This window comes from Myotis daubentonii, chromosome X (assembly GCF_963259705.1).
Source record: "Myotis daubentonii chromosome X, mMyoDau2.1, whole genome shotgun sequence".
Taxonomy (NCBI): Eukaryota; Metazoa; Chordata; class Mammalia; order Chiroptera; family Vespertilionidae; genus Myotis; species Myotis daubentonii.
In genome coordinates, this window is record NC_081861.1 from 117,996,333 (window position 1) to 118,013,016 (window position 16,684).

A 16,684-nucleotide genomic window follows, 5' to 3' on the forward strand; every position below is an offset into this window, starting at 1 on the left:
CTCTTGCTCCTTGAATTAAAGTATATTGATTGATATCCTAATGTTAAATCAACTTTGCATTCCAGGAATAAATCCAGTTTGGTTATTACCACATTTTTTCTTTTTATTTGCTTAGACATTTTGGACCTTTGTTCTTGAGTGAGATTGGCCTTTATTTTGTTTTTTTTTTTTTACACTGTCCTAGTCAGGTTTAGGTGACCTTGTAAAATGAGTTAGGAATATACCTGTTATTTCTTGTTATTTTTTAGATAACACATATAATAGAGATCATATGGTATTTGTCTTTCTGTCTTTTTTTAACTTAGCATAATGCTGTCTAGGTGCATCTATGTAGTCACAAGTGGCAAGATTTCATTATTTTTTATGGCTGAATATTCCCTTGTATATGTATACTACATTTTCTTTATCCATTCATCCATTGATGGATTCTTAGGTTGTTTCCATTAATTTGCCTATTGTAAATAATGCTGCAATGAACATGGGTGTGTATATATCTTTATGAATTAGTGGTTTCATTTTCTTTGGATAAATACCCAGAAGTGGAATTGCTGCATCATATAGTAGTTCTATTTTTAATTTTTGAAGAACTTCCATACTGTTTTCCATAGTGGCTGCAATAATTTATATTCCCACCAACAGTACACAAGGCTCCCTTTTCTTCATATCCTTGCCAACACTTGTAATGCTGGCCTTGTAAAATGAGTTTAGAAGTCTTCTCTCTTCTATTTTTGTAAAGAGTCTGAGAAGGATTGGTATTGGTCGTTCTTTCTCCTTACTAGTAGTCAGTCTGTTCAGATTTTTTATTTCTTCAATATTCATACTTGGTGGGTTCTGTGTTTCTAGGAATTGACATATAATTGTTCATGTAGTGTCATGATTCATTGTAGTCTCATGATTCTTTATATTTTTGTGATATCTTTATAATGCCTCCTGTTTTTAGTTTGTTAATCCTCACCCAAGGACATTTTTCCTTTGATTTTTAGAGAGAATAGAAGGGGGTAGGAGAGAGAGAGAAACATCAATGTGTGAGAGGGAGGCAATTGATTGGTTGTCTCCCTCATGAGGCTGGGATCGAGCCTGGGATTGAGCCTGCAACCGAGGTATGTGACCCTGACCAGAATCGAACCCAGGACCCTTCAGTCCGCGGGCTGATGCTCTATCCACCAAGCCAAACCAGCTAGGGTTCCTGTTTTATTTATGGTTTTATTTATTGGAGTCCTCTTTTTTTTTTCTTGTTGAGTCTAAAGGTTTGTCTATTATGTTTATCCTTTCAAAGAAACAGCTCTTAGTGTCATTGCCCTTTTCTGTTGTCTTTTTCATCTCTATTTTATTTATTTCCTTTCTGGTTTTTGTTATTTCCTTCCTTCTACTCATTTTGGGCTTTGTTCTTTTTTCTAGTTCCTTGAGGTTTAATGTTTTGTTGTTTGAAACGGTTCTTGTTCTTGAGGTAGGCATTTATTGCTATGAACTTTCCTCTTAGCTTTTGCTGAATATATAAATTTTGGTATGGTGTATTTTCACTTGTCTTGAGGTTTTTTTTAATTGTCTTTTGATTTCTTCATTGACTCATTAGTTGTTCAGTAGCATGTTATTTAATCTCCACATATCTGTGCATTTTCCAGTTTGCTTTTTGTAATTGATGTCTAGTTTTATGTAATTGTGGTCAGAAAAGATGCTTGATGTTTTTGGTTTTTTTTAACAACTGTTTGATAAATTACATGTTTATAAAAATTTGGCCATTATATATTTTGGATATTAACCATGTATCAGAGCTGTTGTTTGCAATCTTCTCCCATTTGATTGGTTGCCTTTTGTTTTTTTTTTTGTTTTTTTTTTTTTTTTAATATATTTTATTGATTTTTTACAGAGAGGAAGGGAGAGAGATAGAGAGTTAGAAACATTGATGAGAGAGAAACATTGATCAGCCGCCTCCTGCACATCTCCCACCGGGGTTGTGCCCGCAACCCAGGTACATGCCCTTGACCGGAATCGAACCTGGGACCTTTCAGTCCGCAGGCCAACGCTCTATCCACTGAGCCAAACCGGTTTCGGCGATTGGTTGCCTTTTGTTTTGGTTTCTTTTTTGCTGTGCAGAAGCTTTTTAGTTTGATATACTCCCATTCACTTATTTTTGCCTTTACTTCCCTTGCCTTTGTGGTCAAATTCATAAAATCCTTTCTAAGAACAAGGTCCATAAGTTTAGTTTAGTACCTATGTTTTCTTCTGTGTAGTTTGTTGTTTCAGATCTTATATTTAGGTCTTCAATCCATTTTGAGTTAATTTTTGTATATGAAAACAAACAGTATATTTTATTCTTTTGCATTTGACCTTCCAATTTTTCCAGCACCATTTATTAAAGAGGTTCCTTTATAAATGGAACTCCCATTTGACCCTGTGATCCCACTTCTAGGAATATATCCCAAGAAACCAGAAACACCAATCAGAAAGGATATATGCACCCATATGTTCATAGCAGCACAATTCACCATAACTAAGATCTGGAAACAGCCTAAGTGCCCATCAGTAGATGAATGGATTAGAAAACTGTGGTATATCTACACGATGGAATACTATGCTGCTGTAAAGAAGAAGGAACTCTTACCATTTGCAACGGCATGGATGGAACTGGAGAGCATTATGCTAAGTGAAATAAGCCAGTCAATGAAGGAAAAATACCACATGATCTCACTCATTCATGGATAATAAAGACCATTATAAACTTATGAACAATAATAGATACAGAGGCAGAGCTGCCTCAAACAGATTGTCAAACTGCAGCGGGAAGGCCGGGGAGGGTTGGGGGGCAGGAGGGAGGAGGGAGGAGGGTAAGAGATCAACCGAAGGACTTGTATGCATGCATATAAGCATAACCAATGGACATAAGACACTGGGGGGTAGGGGAGGCCAGGGGATTGTCAAGGGTGGGGGAAAAAGGAGACATATGTAATACCCTTTGTAATACTTTAAGCAATAAAAATAATAATTTAAAAAAGAATAACAAATCAATAAGAAGAAAAATGAAGACGATAAAAAAATTATTTTCCCATATAAATGTGGATTTATTTCTGGGATTTTATTTATTCATTCATCAGTTGATGGGCATTTAGGGTTGTTTTCACTTTTTGACTATTACAAATAATGCTGCCATGAATATCCATATACAAATTTTTGTGCAGACATATGTTTTTATTACTCATGGACCTTTTTCATTCTTGATGCTGGACACATGTATCTTTTTCCTCTCCTTTAAAAGATAATCTTACTAGAGGTTTAGCAATTACAAAAATTTTTCTAAAGAACCAATTGTATGGGTGTTCTTCTGTTTTTTTAAATATCTGCTTTTAAGTTATTTCCTTTTATTTATTTATAACTTCTTAACAGGGGTAGTTAGGTACTAATTTGCCCCCTTATTTCCTTCCCAACATGCATATAAAACCACACCTTTCAGTTTGAAGCATTGCTTTACCAGCATCCCTTAACTTAAAAATACTTTTTAATGTTTTTATTACTTTTGAGAGAGAGAGAGAGAGAGAGAGAGCGAGAGAGAGAAAGACATCAATTGCTGCCTCTTGCACGTTCTCCCCCACCCCCCCACACACACTGGGGATCAAACCAGTGACCTCTCAATGCATGGGACTGCATGGGACAGTGCTCAACCAACCAAGCCACAGAAGCTGGGCAGCATCCCATAATTTTTGATATGTAATATTTTCATTATTAATTTTACATTTTCTTATTTTCATTGTAATTTTTTCTTTGATCAACGAGTTATTTGAAAATGTATTTTTTTATTTCCAGTAATATGAGAATTTTCTAACTCTGTATATTTGGTAATGGTTTCTAGTTTTATCACAACTTTCTTTGCGTGATTTCAAGAAGTTTTAAAACTTCTTGAGATTTACTTTTATGGCTTAGCATGTGGTCAGTTTTTTTGTAAATATGTTAAGTGCTTGAAAAGCATATATTCTGCAGCTCTTGGATGTAGTGTTATATATTGTTAATTGTGTGTATTTGTGTCCTCACTGATTATTTTGTCTGCTTATTCTTTCAACTACTGAGCGATATCTTAAAATCAGCCACAATGATACTGATGTTTGTCTATTTCTCCTAGTAGTTCTGTCAACTTTTGCTGTATATATAATTTGAGGCCATGCTATCAAGTGCATGCAAATTTAGCTAATTATAGTGTTCTGGTGACGTAAACATTTTATTATTCTTAATGTGACTCCTTTAACTCTAGTGATGCTTTTCTATTTTGTCTGAAAATAATTTACCTATACTATCTTTATTTTGGCTAATGTTTACATGATGTATTTTTCTATCCTTTTAACTTTTAACCTTTCTGTATTATGTTTTACATGAGCCTCTAGAAAGCAACATATATTTATAGATATTTAAAAGTCTAGTCTGATAATCTTTTTCTTTTTTGGAATATTTAATTCATTTATATTTAATGTAACTACTAATATTATATACAGCATCACGTTGTTGCCCCTTCCATTCTGTATTTCTTTTTCTCTTCCTTTCATTTGAATGATTATTCTATGTCAATTTTTCCTTTATTGGTTCAGATAGCACATATACATTTTAATTCTTTTTATGATTACCTTCACTTACCAGAGTCTAGTGTTGATACTTTTACCTTTCTCCTGGTTGAAGCAAGAACATTAAAAATACCTTAATTCGATTTACTTACTTCCTGACATACTTGCTATTGTGCTGTAATTTAATTTTCTATATGTATGTATATGTGTATGTGTAGATGTGTGTATGTGTTCGAAAGCTGTACAGATTTAATGTATATAACTTAATAATACACATTTTAATTCCCTTAAGACATTATCATTTTACACAGTCAGTGTCCCATTAGATTTTTTACATGTTTACTTCTGCATCTGTAACTTTTCATTTTGGGTCAGTTTTCTGTTGCTTTATGATTTCTTAGTAGGGGTATGCTGGATGTGAACTCTGCTTTTATTTGTCTGAGAATATTTCATTTTCATTCTTGATGGATATTTTCTCTGCAGTACAATACAAGGTTGGCAGTTGTTTTTGTTTCTGCTCCTTAGAGATACCATTACAGTCTTTTAGCTTCCATTTTTGTTGTTGAGAATTAAGCTATCCATCTGTTGCTTTGAAAGTAATTTTTTCTACCCTCGGGGTGCTTTTAAGTTTTTCTTTGTCGATTTTCATTTAGGAATTCATTTAGATCCTTAAGTTTGTTGTTTGACATCTTTCATTGTTTTTGGAAAATTTCAGCCATTCACACAATGTTTCTCTCTCTCTCTTCCTTCTGGGATTCCAATTAACTGAGTTGGATGTTAGACCTCCTCGCTGTATCCTCATGTTTCTTACCCTCTCTTCATTCTGAGCTTTTCCCCCTGACCTATCTTCTGATTCACTATCTCAACTGTGTCCATTGGCTGTTAACCTGTTCACTGAATTCTTATTTTCAGTTTTTGTATTTTACAGTTAAAAATTACTTTTTGCTCTTTTTAGAAGTCTGCTGTGTCACTTTTTATAGTTTCCATTTAATTGCTGAGATCAAGTTTGGTTTTCACCTCCTTGAACATAGTAAACATAATTTAAAATCTATGCTTGATAATTCTAATATTTGGAGTGCCTGTGAGTCTCTTTTTGTTGTTTCTACAGCTTTTAATCTTGTCCTCTTGTCTCCTTATATGCCTGATTATCTTTAATTGTGTGCTGAAAATTTTGTTTAAAAAATCATCTGAGATCAAGAATGTCTTCCAGAAAGGAATTTTTTTTTTTTTTTTTTTTTTTTGGTGGCATCTCCTTGAGGGAATCCAAGATTACTTAGTCTGATCTCCACTTTTGAGATTTTTCAGGGCCAATCAGATGACTCAAGGCCAATTTGCATTCAGTGTATGTTCTGGTTCACCCCTATTTCTAAGGTGCAGCCCTTCAGGTTCCTAACCTGACGGTAGGGGAAGAGGGTTTTCCTTTTGTCCCTCTGCCTATCAGGCTGTCAGGTACAGTTTAACCTCTAGTTTCTTCTGGAATGGTTGGCTCACCTCTTTGAATTCCAGTCCTTTAATGGCTATGGTGCAGTTTTGTAATCAAACCTATTAAAATTTAATAACTAGAACATCAAGGGGAGCCGTGGGGACCCCTAATGGTTTGCCAGAGGTGCAACTAAAGTTCCTCTTCCTAGCTTTCTCTAAAGCCAAAACCTCAGAAAAGCTTTAGCCATCCACTCTGTTGTTGCCAGCTCTGCCTTAGGTACTAGAAGTGACTGACTGGGAAGTGGAGCAGGCTGATAAAGGCAGTCAGATGAATTTTCTGTTAGTATTTAGCAACAGAAACTTCATTTGCTGAAATTTCGGGTAGTAAAGATGTGTAAACGGCTACATTCTTTTTTGTGACCTTATGTTCATGCTGTCTTCTTTAAACCTTTCACAGTTTGAATTTTACCTCTTTGGTCTTTTTTCTTTTTAGGACAGTGTCTTCAGCCTTTTCTTCAAGATTTTTTATCATGAATTATCACATGTCAAACTGGACAACTTACCATAGTTAAAGTTTCACCAGTTGACAAATTGGAGGTAAGGAGTGTATATTTGTGTCTGTGTATTCCTGTAATATATTAAAAACTTTTTTGAAAACTAATCCATGTTATTGATATTACCTCACTCCCTTATCCCCATCCCTTTTATGCATTTAAGAGCAGGGAAAAGATGTTCAGGTGATTTCACGTGTTTAGATTTAGATCCTAAATCAGGACTCTAAGCAAGTTTTTTGTACAATTAATTTGTTACTAGAAAGCTCAGCAGCAAATGGAAGGGTAACTCAGGAGTTGATTTTGAATAAAGGATGCTAATCAATCCTAGCTAGGTCCCAGATCCCCAGTGGGTGGAGCTGGTGGAGCTTAAAAGACTTGTCCCATGGAGTAACTGGTTGTGCATGCAAATGCTGGTCTTCCAACTTCCTAGTTTTTATTGTAATTTTTCTTATTCTTAGATATGTGTTCAATAACCGAGTTGTATCAATGATAAATATGATATTATGAACAAATCAGGGTATAATTTTTTTAATGTAGCATAATTCTTTCTTTGAGCCAAGAAAGGCCATTTAACAATATCAGCTTTGATTTTTAGATAACTTGTTTTGCCACCTTATAAAGATGTTACCACTCTTTTTAACAGCTGTTTCCTAGTATAAAAACATGCGTGGGTGTGTGTTTTAACGTAAACACTGGACAAGATGTTATGAGGCCGGTTTTATAATCTTGGCTTTTAAGCAAATTTTTAAATCCCTCTAGCCTTCAGTTACCTTCTTGAGTAAAACAAAGGTGAGTTCGGAGAAAGCCTTGACACTTTGACATTTGGGCCAGATAATTTGTTGTTAGGAGCTTCTTGTGCAGTGTAGGATATTTAGCATTGTCCTTGGCCTCTGCCCACTAAATGCCAATAGTGCCCCTCCCCAGTAATGACAACCAAAAATGCCACCAGACATTGATAAATGTGCCTTGCAGGACAGATTCAACCCCAGTTCAGAACCACTGAATTAGATGATGTGTAGAGTTCCACCCAGCGTTATAATTTTACTAGAGTCCCGGTGCACAAATTTGTGCATGGGTAGGGTCCCTTGGGGTGGCCTGCAGAGATTGGACCCCAGCCTTGCAGCCCCGCAGCCCCACAGTGCACCCCGCCTTGGCCTGGCACTGCCCCCTCACCTGCTCCACCATCCCGCCTGTGGAGCAACCAATTGGGGCCGACCCCCCCCTCCCCCCGCCCCGGGCTCTCTCAGCACCTAGGAGCTGGGCGGCAGCCCCGCCCCCTGCTGCTGCTGCTGGTCACCATCTATGGAGCAATTGGGCCCCCGCTTGCACCCACCTTGGCCTGGTGCCGCCTTCTAACCTGCTCCACCATCCCGTCGCAGTCCCGCTCTCCTTGGGGCCCATCAGGGCTGGCAGCGCCTCCACTGCCACCTGCTGCCAGTGCTGCATCACCGACGCCCGTAGTGTTCTGCGCCGCCCCCTGGTGGTCAATGCGTGTCATAGCGAGCGATCGAACTCCCGGTCTCCCAGTCTGAACGATTGCCTGAGGAGACAATTTGCATATTAGGTTCTTATTATATAGCATACTTTTTATTTTTTAATTTTATTTTTCTTTGCACCCCAGCTTAAATGTCATCTCTTCCATGAACCTTTCCTCGGTGCTCGTTTTCCTTGTCCTATCTTAATTGTTTCTTTTTCTGAAAATGTGTTATAGAACTAAACCCTACTCTATTATGAACAAGGGATTCAGGAGTATTGTCAGGCTAGACATTGTTAAATAAATGATTATCAGTGGCATTTTTAAAAAATATATTTTTATTGATTTCAGAGAGGAAGGGAGAGAGGGAGAGAGAGATAGAAACATCCATAATGAGAGAGAATCACGGATCGGCTGCCTTCTGCACGTCCCCACCTGGGGATCGAGCCTGCAACCCGGGCATGCGCCCCTGACCGGAATCGAACCTGTGACCCTTCAGTCCACAGGTCAACGCTCTATCCGCTGAGCCAAACCAGCTAGAGCTCAGTGGCATTTTTGTAAATCTTTTATACCCTTACAGTAGGCCACAATTTGTGATCTTGAATCTCTAGGTTAGTGAGACTAATAACTCATTTTTTAAAATAATTTAGAAGGCAGGAACCTCAAATAGAATGTGCGGGAGCTGCACAAAACACAGCAAGGCTGCATTTGGAAAATGTCATATAAAATTTTTTAACAGCCCAGCCAGTGTGGCTCAGTGGTTGAGGGTCAACCTGTGAATCAGGAGATCATGGTTCAATTCCCAGTCAGGGCACATGCCCAGGTTGCCAGCTCGATTCCCAGTAGGGAGGCGTGCAGGAGTCAGCCAATCAATGGTTCTTTCTCATCATTGATGTTTCCAGCTCTCTCTCCTTCTCCCCCTTGCTCTCTGAAATCAATAAAAATATATTTTAAAAACATTTTATAACAGAATTGTTTCAACTTTCATATCCAGAAGTTTCTCAAATAATTCCATTTTGTTAATTTAAAACTGCTATCCAGATAAAAACAGAAAAGGTGCTAAATATTTTTCTTACAAAACCTAGAATACCTTACCATATTCTAAGTCAATATTTTGCAAAGCAACCCACAGCAAGAAATACATTATAATCATGATCTAGAACATATACATCCCTTAGACAATTTTTTTGAATCAGTATTTACCATCACTATGTTTGAAACACTGTAATATTTTCTGTTCTATTTATTATTTTTAAAAAATACTTGTCATCACCTTATAAATTTATTATATAATTTATTAAGAGGTCACAACCCACCATTTGAAAACTACTGTTCTAAGTAATCTCTTTATTTAAGTAATAAAATGTGAAGATGATCTGCTTCTGGTATATGTTTCCAACAGGCTGACTTGTCTTTTTTTTTTAAATAATATCATTTAATAATTGACCCGACAACCAGAACAAATTAGTTTTTCAATTATTTAAAAGTCCTACAAAATATTTAATGTGGACAAGGTACTATAGCTGAAAGAGCATGTTTGGTTTTTATTCTCAAGATTTATAGTGATAAAATCTAGAGAATTAAAAATTAATAAACAGTATTTTAAGTGTGATGAAAGTGATAACAACACACCATGACTTTTAATAGGCATTTAGGAAGGGTAGAAAGATTGAGGATTTGATGGTAGAAGGTTAACATGAATGTGGGGTGGATTTTGCATTGTCATGTGTTAGAAGATTGGAAAAAGCAATTACATATGCTAGAAGACAGCATTCATGTAGGTGCACAGTCCTTCTTGCTCATGCTTGAAGTTCATTTATTGGGTAATGTTTAAGATAAAGTAACAGAAATTAAGATTAAAAGTATAGTAAAGTGCTGAAATTATACAGTATAAACAAAATATGTTATTTTAGCTCTACTGTGGTTATAAAATGAGGTGGAGTCAGGAGATTACTTAGAAACTTGTGTGCATCATGGCTCTGCTATAAGCCAATATTTGCCCTAAAATGATAAAGTTAACATTGAATTACTAGGTTTCCCGGAATGAAGATAGTTTCTAAATGATGGGGAGAGAGAAGGCTCACTTGTCAAAATAACCCAATAAAGGTGCTACTATTCTATATATAATTGTTCTTCATAGAACAAAAATGGATTATATAATAGTATTTTTAGAAAAGTTATATGCTATTTTAACTATGCAATAGAAAATGTTGTAGTTGTTTGATAGGCCCAGGCTCATCCTTTCTTCTCTAAAAAGAATTGAGGTGCTTAGGATGGCAAGCACAACCAGATGTGCTGCAAAAGCCTTAAGAAAATGAGCGGTGGACTATCTTTTTGTCTTTTTAACTGCTGCTGTAGAAGATATTTGTAACCTAAAGGAAAAGAAGATTCAGCTTGTGATGATAATTGGGGAAGAACCACATGCCCTAAAAGTGTGTTCTAGCCTTCTGTCTCCTGTTACTTTAAGGCACCAGAAGTTTATGAGTTTTTGTCATTCTTCCCTGTTGAGTTTGGAAGTTAGCAGAAGGATAACTATCTCATTTTGTTAGACTTCCAGACTACTGAAAAGAAGGTGCTTTCAGAACTGGGGATGTGAATAAGACGCCTGTGCCGGGGCTCATGAACCACCTTAAGGTAATTAAAAAAATTTTTACATAGATTTTATTTTTCAGAGCAGTTTTAATTTTACAGAAAAATTGAGAAGATAATACAGGGAGTTCACATATACCCTGCACCCCATTTTCTCTCATCAGTAGCTTACATTAGCATGGTACATTTGTTAAAATTAATTGAACAGTATCGAAACATTGTTATTAATTAAAGTTCATATTTTAGTTAATTCAGATTTCCTTCGTTTTTACCTAATGTGTTTTCTGTTTCTTGTTTCCTGAGACTCTTCTTAGCTGTGACCATTTCTCAGACTTCCCTTGTTTTGATGACCTTGTCAGGTTTTTTTTGTTTTAATATGTGTATTTTAAATTTTTTCTATTAAATCTTTATTGTTCAAAGTATTACATATGTCACCATTTTCTCCCCATTGACCCCTTCTAGCCCACCCCTGCCCCCTGCCTTCACCACCCTATTGTCTGTGTCCATGAGTTATGCATATAATTGCATACAAGGTCTTTGGTTGATCTTTTCCCACCCAGCCACCCCTTCCCTCTGAGATTCGACAGTCTGTTCCATGCTTCTGGATCAATTTCGTTCATCAGTTTATTTTCATTCGATTTCACATATGAGTGAGATCATGTGATACTTATCTTTCTCTGACTGGCTTATTTTGCTTAGTATAGTACTCTCCAGGTCCCTCCATGCTGTCTCAAAGGGTAAGAGATCCTTCTTTTTAACTGCTGTATAGTATTCCATGGTGTAAATGTACCACAACTTTTTTATCCACACATCTGCTGATGGACATGTGGGCTGTTTTCAGATCTTAGCTATTGTAAATTGTGCTGCTGTGAACATAGGGGTGCATACATTCTTTCTGATTGCTGATTTGGGTTTCTTAGTCATCCTGAAAGTGAGATCACTGGGTCAAATGGCAGTTCCATATTTAATTTTTTGAGGAAACTCCATACTGCTTTCCATAATGTCTGCACCTGTCTGCCTTCCCACCAGCAGTGTACTAGAGTTCCCTATGCTCCACATCCTCACCAGGACTAACCTCTGAGTCAAACCAACTAGGGCTTGACAATGCTTTTGATGATTCTTTTAATGTGAATATTGTTTGGGTTCATGAATCTCTCTTTAGAATGTAAAAGAATATGAAATAGATGCAGCATTTATGTGACTGTTTGGATTCCACTGTAATGAAAATCATAGAGGTCGATTGTTTTATAAATTATTTAGAAGACTCATTTAGGGAAAATAATAACTTTCATGTCCATATCTTTCCCTTGTTATTTGGTAGCACCTTTATATATATACTAGAGGCCCAGCGCACGATTGAAATTGCGTGAGGAGGCGCCCCGCCTCCCGCCATGCAAGGAGGTACCCCGCAGGCTGCCGCGGGAGTCAAGCTGGACCTGCATCACGGGCGGCCGGAAGCCTAACTCATGGAGTGCTGGGCTGCCACGGGAGTCAGGCCTGACTGGCATCTCGGGTGGCCAGGACCCACGCCTGAATTCCACCCCAGGCCACCCCAGCCCCCCTGCCTGTGTCCACTCTGGGCTGCCAGAGCCACTGCGCCAGCTCGGGCAGGACCCCTGTGTCTGTCTCCATCTCCGCTCCAGGCCTCACCTGCGTGCACAACCTCCTCCTGTCTGATTGTGACCCATTAGGGCATCCCGGCCTAATTTGCATATTACCTCTTTATATGTATGGCCCAGTGCACGAATTCATGCACATTGAAAGGGAATTAATTAGAAGAAATATTTTAATATCACTATTTGCCAAGTCTGGGTATGGGTATCCGGCTCCCTCCTCCCTCCTGTCGGAGTCTGTAATGGTGCCCATGGGAACACAGTGTCAAAGCCGGTGCCCCATGGGTCTGCGGGACTCCCCTGAGTCCCAGAGTCCCGCAGCCCCACAGGGCCGGTGCTCCAGGGGACATGGGGCTGGTGAGGGGGATGAGAGTGGTGGCCTGGCTCTAAGAAAACTGCCCTGGGCCTCCCTGGGTTACCTCGGGTTCCCCGTGAAAATGGCCAGAGGCGTCGGGGCTGAGTGTGGAGCCAGCAGCAGCAGCAGCGGTGGAAGAAGCTGTCCTGGCTGGCTCTTTGCCTATCACGGCGGGGGGACTGCGGCAAACAGCAGAACATGCCTTGATGGGAATGTCTCTATCAAATGAGCTGGGCAGGGACTGTTTTAGAATGTGGCTGCCTGGCTACCAGGGTTCCACATTCTGTTGGGCTCCATTGTCAGGTAGTGAGGTCACTGCTCTTGTCAGGAATGAAATCACTGCTCTTATTTGGGGAGAAACTCAGGGTAGGGGACCAGGCAGTGACCAGGGAGGTTTTCTGTCATGTTCATACCCCACGTCAAGGCTGTGGGGTGGACGTGGAGTGTGGGCAGCTCCCGCTACCCCAGGTTTATCCCGACACTGGAGCTGAATCCCATTTCCCCCGGGTGGAGGTGGGGTGGGGTGGTGCCCTTTGCCCTAATGTTTAGCCTGAGGGGTGACTCCCCCGAGTACCACCCCATGGCCGGCGCCCTGTGGGACTCCCCTGATGCACCTTCTGGTCAACTTCCCTCCAGCGACCTCATGCACATAGCGTCAAGCCCAGCCCCACCCACCTGTGTGTGCCCGCTGTGCGCACAGCCATCTTGTGACAGTGTGATGGCGTGAGGACCACCTAGGCCAGTGGTCGGCAAACTCATTAGTCAACAGAGCCAAATATCAACAGTACAACGATTGAAATTTCTTTTGAGAGCCAATTTTTTTAAACTTAAACTATATAGGTAGGTACATTGTTATTAACTTAATTAGGGTACTCCTAAGCTGGCCTTTGCTAAAAACGTCCTCAATTTGATTGAGGTACATTCGCTGAGGTCGACCCCTTCCAACTCTCCCATCCACACTCGTCTTGTATACTTGTTTCAGATAGACGAGTGTGGATGAGAGAGTTGGAAGCGAACAATGTACCTCCCCTGTGCTGCATATCCTGCGGCCGCCTGCGCCGTGTCTCCCGTCGCCCGACCAACCGACACCCCCCACTTCTTCTAATGCCACTTCTTCAAAATAGACTCGCCCAGGCCAAAAACCGACTTCTGGGCATGGGCCATGAAGTTTCAATCGCACTGTACGTGTGTGCCCGCACGTGGTATTTTGTGGAAGAGCCACACTCAAGGGCCAAAGAGCCGTATGTGGCTCGCGAGCCACGGTTTGCCAACCACTGACCCAGGCTTTTATTAGTAAGATACTAGTGACCCAGCATGTGAAATCATGTGAGACCAGACCTGCAGGAAACCGTGCAAGACCCAGGGCCCCGGACCCTGCCGTGCATCAGGACTCCCCCGAGTCCCGCCACACCAGGAGACCCAGAGTCAAGTCCCCGCCCACCCGTGCACTTCGCCGTGCATGCAGCCCCAGCCACCCACGCGCACCTCACCACGCATGCAGCCTCCTGGTGACCGGTCTTTGGTCATTATGGCGTTAGGGCCATTGGGTTTTTTTATACACACACACACACACACACACACACACACACACATACATACACACACATACATACACACACAAACACATACATATACATGAAAAATCCTGAAATTAGGACTCTTACCTCTTCCAGTAAAAGATTATTTGTTATGCCACAATATCAGCCATTTCTTGTTGTTGTTTACCTTGAAGAATTCACATTCTGGTACAAAAACTCTTTTGTTGTAAAGCAATTTTGGGGTTAAATTTTACACTGTCTTTAAGTGATGACATTAACAAAGTCTTACCATGTATCCATCAGTACAGGAGAATAAAGGCTAAAGCATAGACTTCAAGTTTGTATCCTCTTTGCTGCTTAACTGTATGATCCACAGGCAAATTATTTACCCTCTCTGTACCTCATATTTCCTCATTTGTAAAATATGGATGGATATTACCTCTCCTATGGGATTATAGTAGGGATTAAATGAGATAAAGCATGTAGCACAGTACATAGTACATAGGCTCAATAAATATGATCTAAAATCAAAACATGCAGAGCAGCAAGAAAATGGATGAAAGTTCCAAAGATTTATACTAGTATATATCTCTTTGTTCAACAGCTATTATTTGGACCAGACCAATCAGGAAAATGATTAAAATTATTATTTTTAAAATATATTTTTATTGATTTCAGAGGGGAAAGAAGAGGAATAAAGAGATAGAGACATCAATGATGAAAGAGAATCATTGATCCATTGACCGGCTGCCTCCTGCATACCCCCCACTGGGGATTGATCCTACAACCTGGGCATGTGCCCTGATCTGGATCCGAACCGTGACCTCCTAGTTCAGTGGTTGGCAATCCGCGGCTCGGCAAACCACAGCTCGCGAGCCACATGCGGCTCTTTGGCCCCTTGAGTATGGCTCTTCACAAAATACCGGCTCTTCAACAAAATACTGACTTCTGCACATGGGCCACGAAGTTTCAGTCGCACTGTACGTGCGCGCCCGCACATGGTATTTTGTGGAAGAGCCACACTCAAGGGGCCAGAGCCGCATGTGGCTCACGAGCCGTGGTTTGCCGACCACAATGTTCATAGGTTGACGTTCAACCACTGAGCCACCGCAGCCTCGCGATTCTTTTCTTTTTTAATCTTGAAAGTCCTCTTAAGGCAAGGCTAACTCTTTTTCAAACCTGGGAAATGCACACCTCATCAAACTTAGCATGGTAATAGTAGTTGTCAGCCTGGAATACTGTTGCTTTCCCTAGGCCCCACTTTGGGGTATTCCTGGGATTTTACAGGAGGGGCCAGGATGCTAAAGATCTCGTAACACATGGAACAGGCTTGCATGATGAAGAAGTGTGTTCCAGACTACCACATCAATAGCATACCATTAAGACACACTAGACTAGACTAATACAGTACTATCTATAAGCTTCTCGGGTGTCACAGATCCAGTAAGTATGTCAATGAATAAAGCAAGACCAGGCCTCAGTGTCTGGGACACTGTAGAAACTAGGCAAGATGGAGAGTATATGTCCTTTCTAAACCAGGGAGTGACTGCTTAGCCTCAACCAGATGCTAGATCTGATTTTTCAGAGGAAAGCTAGATATTCAAATTTTTATGTAAAATTTCAATTTTAAAGTGTGGCTCAACTTTTTTTTAACTCTGACAAAGCAGATGGGTGGGCTGGATTCAGCTGACAGACCATTGGTTTGTAACCTGTAATGTAATCATTTTAGTAAGTTAGCTAAAATTCTGGCACAGGTAAACAGGGCCATAACAGCACTGACCATATTTGCTGGGCTCAGAAAAGTTTGTGGAAAGAAAGCACTAGGTGTCAAGGTCATTTTCTAGAGTTTGGAGAATTGTAGCATCACAAGAGAGCTCTTGAAGAGCTTACTCTCTTTGGAAGGAGGAATTCTATTGTGAGAAATCCCCGCAGCTGCTGTGTCTTGTGGTGCTGGCACTCCTGAATTGGGGGAGGGTGTAGCTGCACTACTGGAGGAAGCCTGAGTGATTCCACGCTAAGCATACTATTCTAAGCCCCCAGTCTTCATCCTGCCTTCAGAAATAAGGGCTTGACCCCACAGACACTCCTGGGTTTTGTGGCTTTGGAACTGTGTGATTTATGCCTTCACTATTTCTTCTTTCTTGATCTAGGGTTACTGCCTACACAGCTCCACAGTCCACAGCTGTGGCCATCTGTGTTTTTAGTGGGGGTGTTTCAAGGGTGTCTCAGGAATTTGGTCACATCCTAGTCTAGCCAGTACAGTTCAGATAGTGCTTGAGTCCTCTGCCTGGTTTTAAGGTGTCAAATCATCAAATAATCACTTTAATATTGTATAAAAACTAGCATCCCAGTATAATGTTAAGAGACAAACTCCATGTGTACTTTGCATAGTTGTTGCATACACTGATAAACAGTTGATCCTTGAATGTGGGGGGTTTAGGGTTGCTGACCCCATGCAGTTGAATATCTGTATAACATTTGATTCCCCCAAAACTTAATTGCAGTTGTCTTTCAGCATGCATGGGGGATTGGTTCCAGGACTACTCCCCCCACTCCTACCCCCTGCAGATAAACAAAATCTGCAGGTGCTCAAGT

General features: G+C 40.0%; 1 protein-coding gene across 9 annotated transcripts in view; it reads left to right on the forward strand.

Moving 5' to 3' along the window:
• Window positions 1–16,684, forward strand: part of TAB3 (TGF-beta activated kinase 1 (MAP3K7) binding protein 3) — a 73,515-nt gene that overhangs the window by 10,150 nt on the left and 46,681 nt on the right. For 8 of the 9 annotated variants that reach the window (XR_009450691.1, XM_059679701.1, XM_059679705.1 and 5 more), the window contains exons 2-3: window positions 6,460–6,563; window positions 10,544–10,628. The gene's annotated coding sequence lies outside the window, so the exon portion shown is untranslated. The remainder of the gene's footprint in view (window positions 1–6,459; window positions 6,564–10,543; window positions 10,629–16,684) is intronic. The other variant, XM_059679702.1, reaches the window with a different exon arrangement.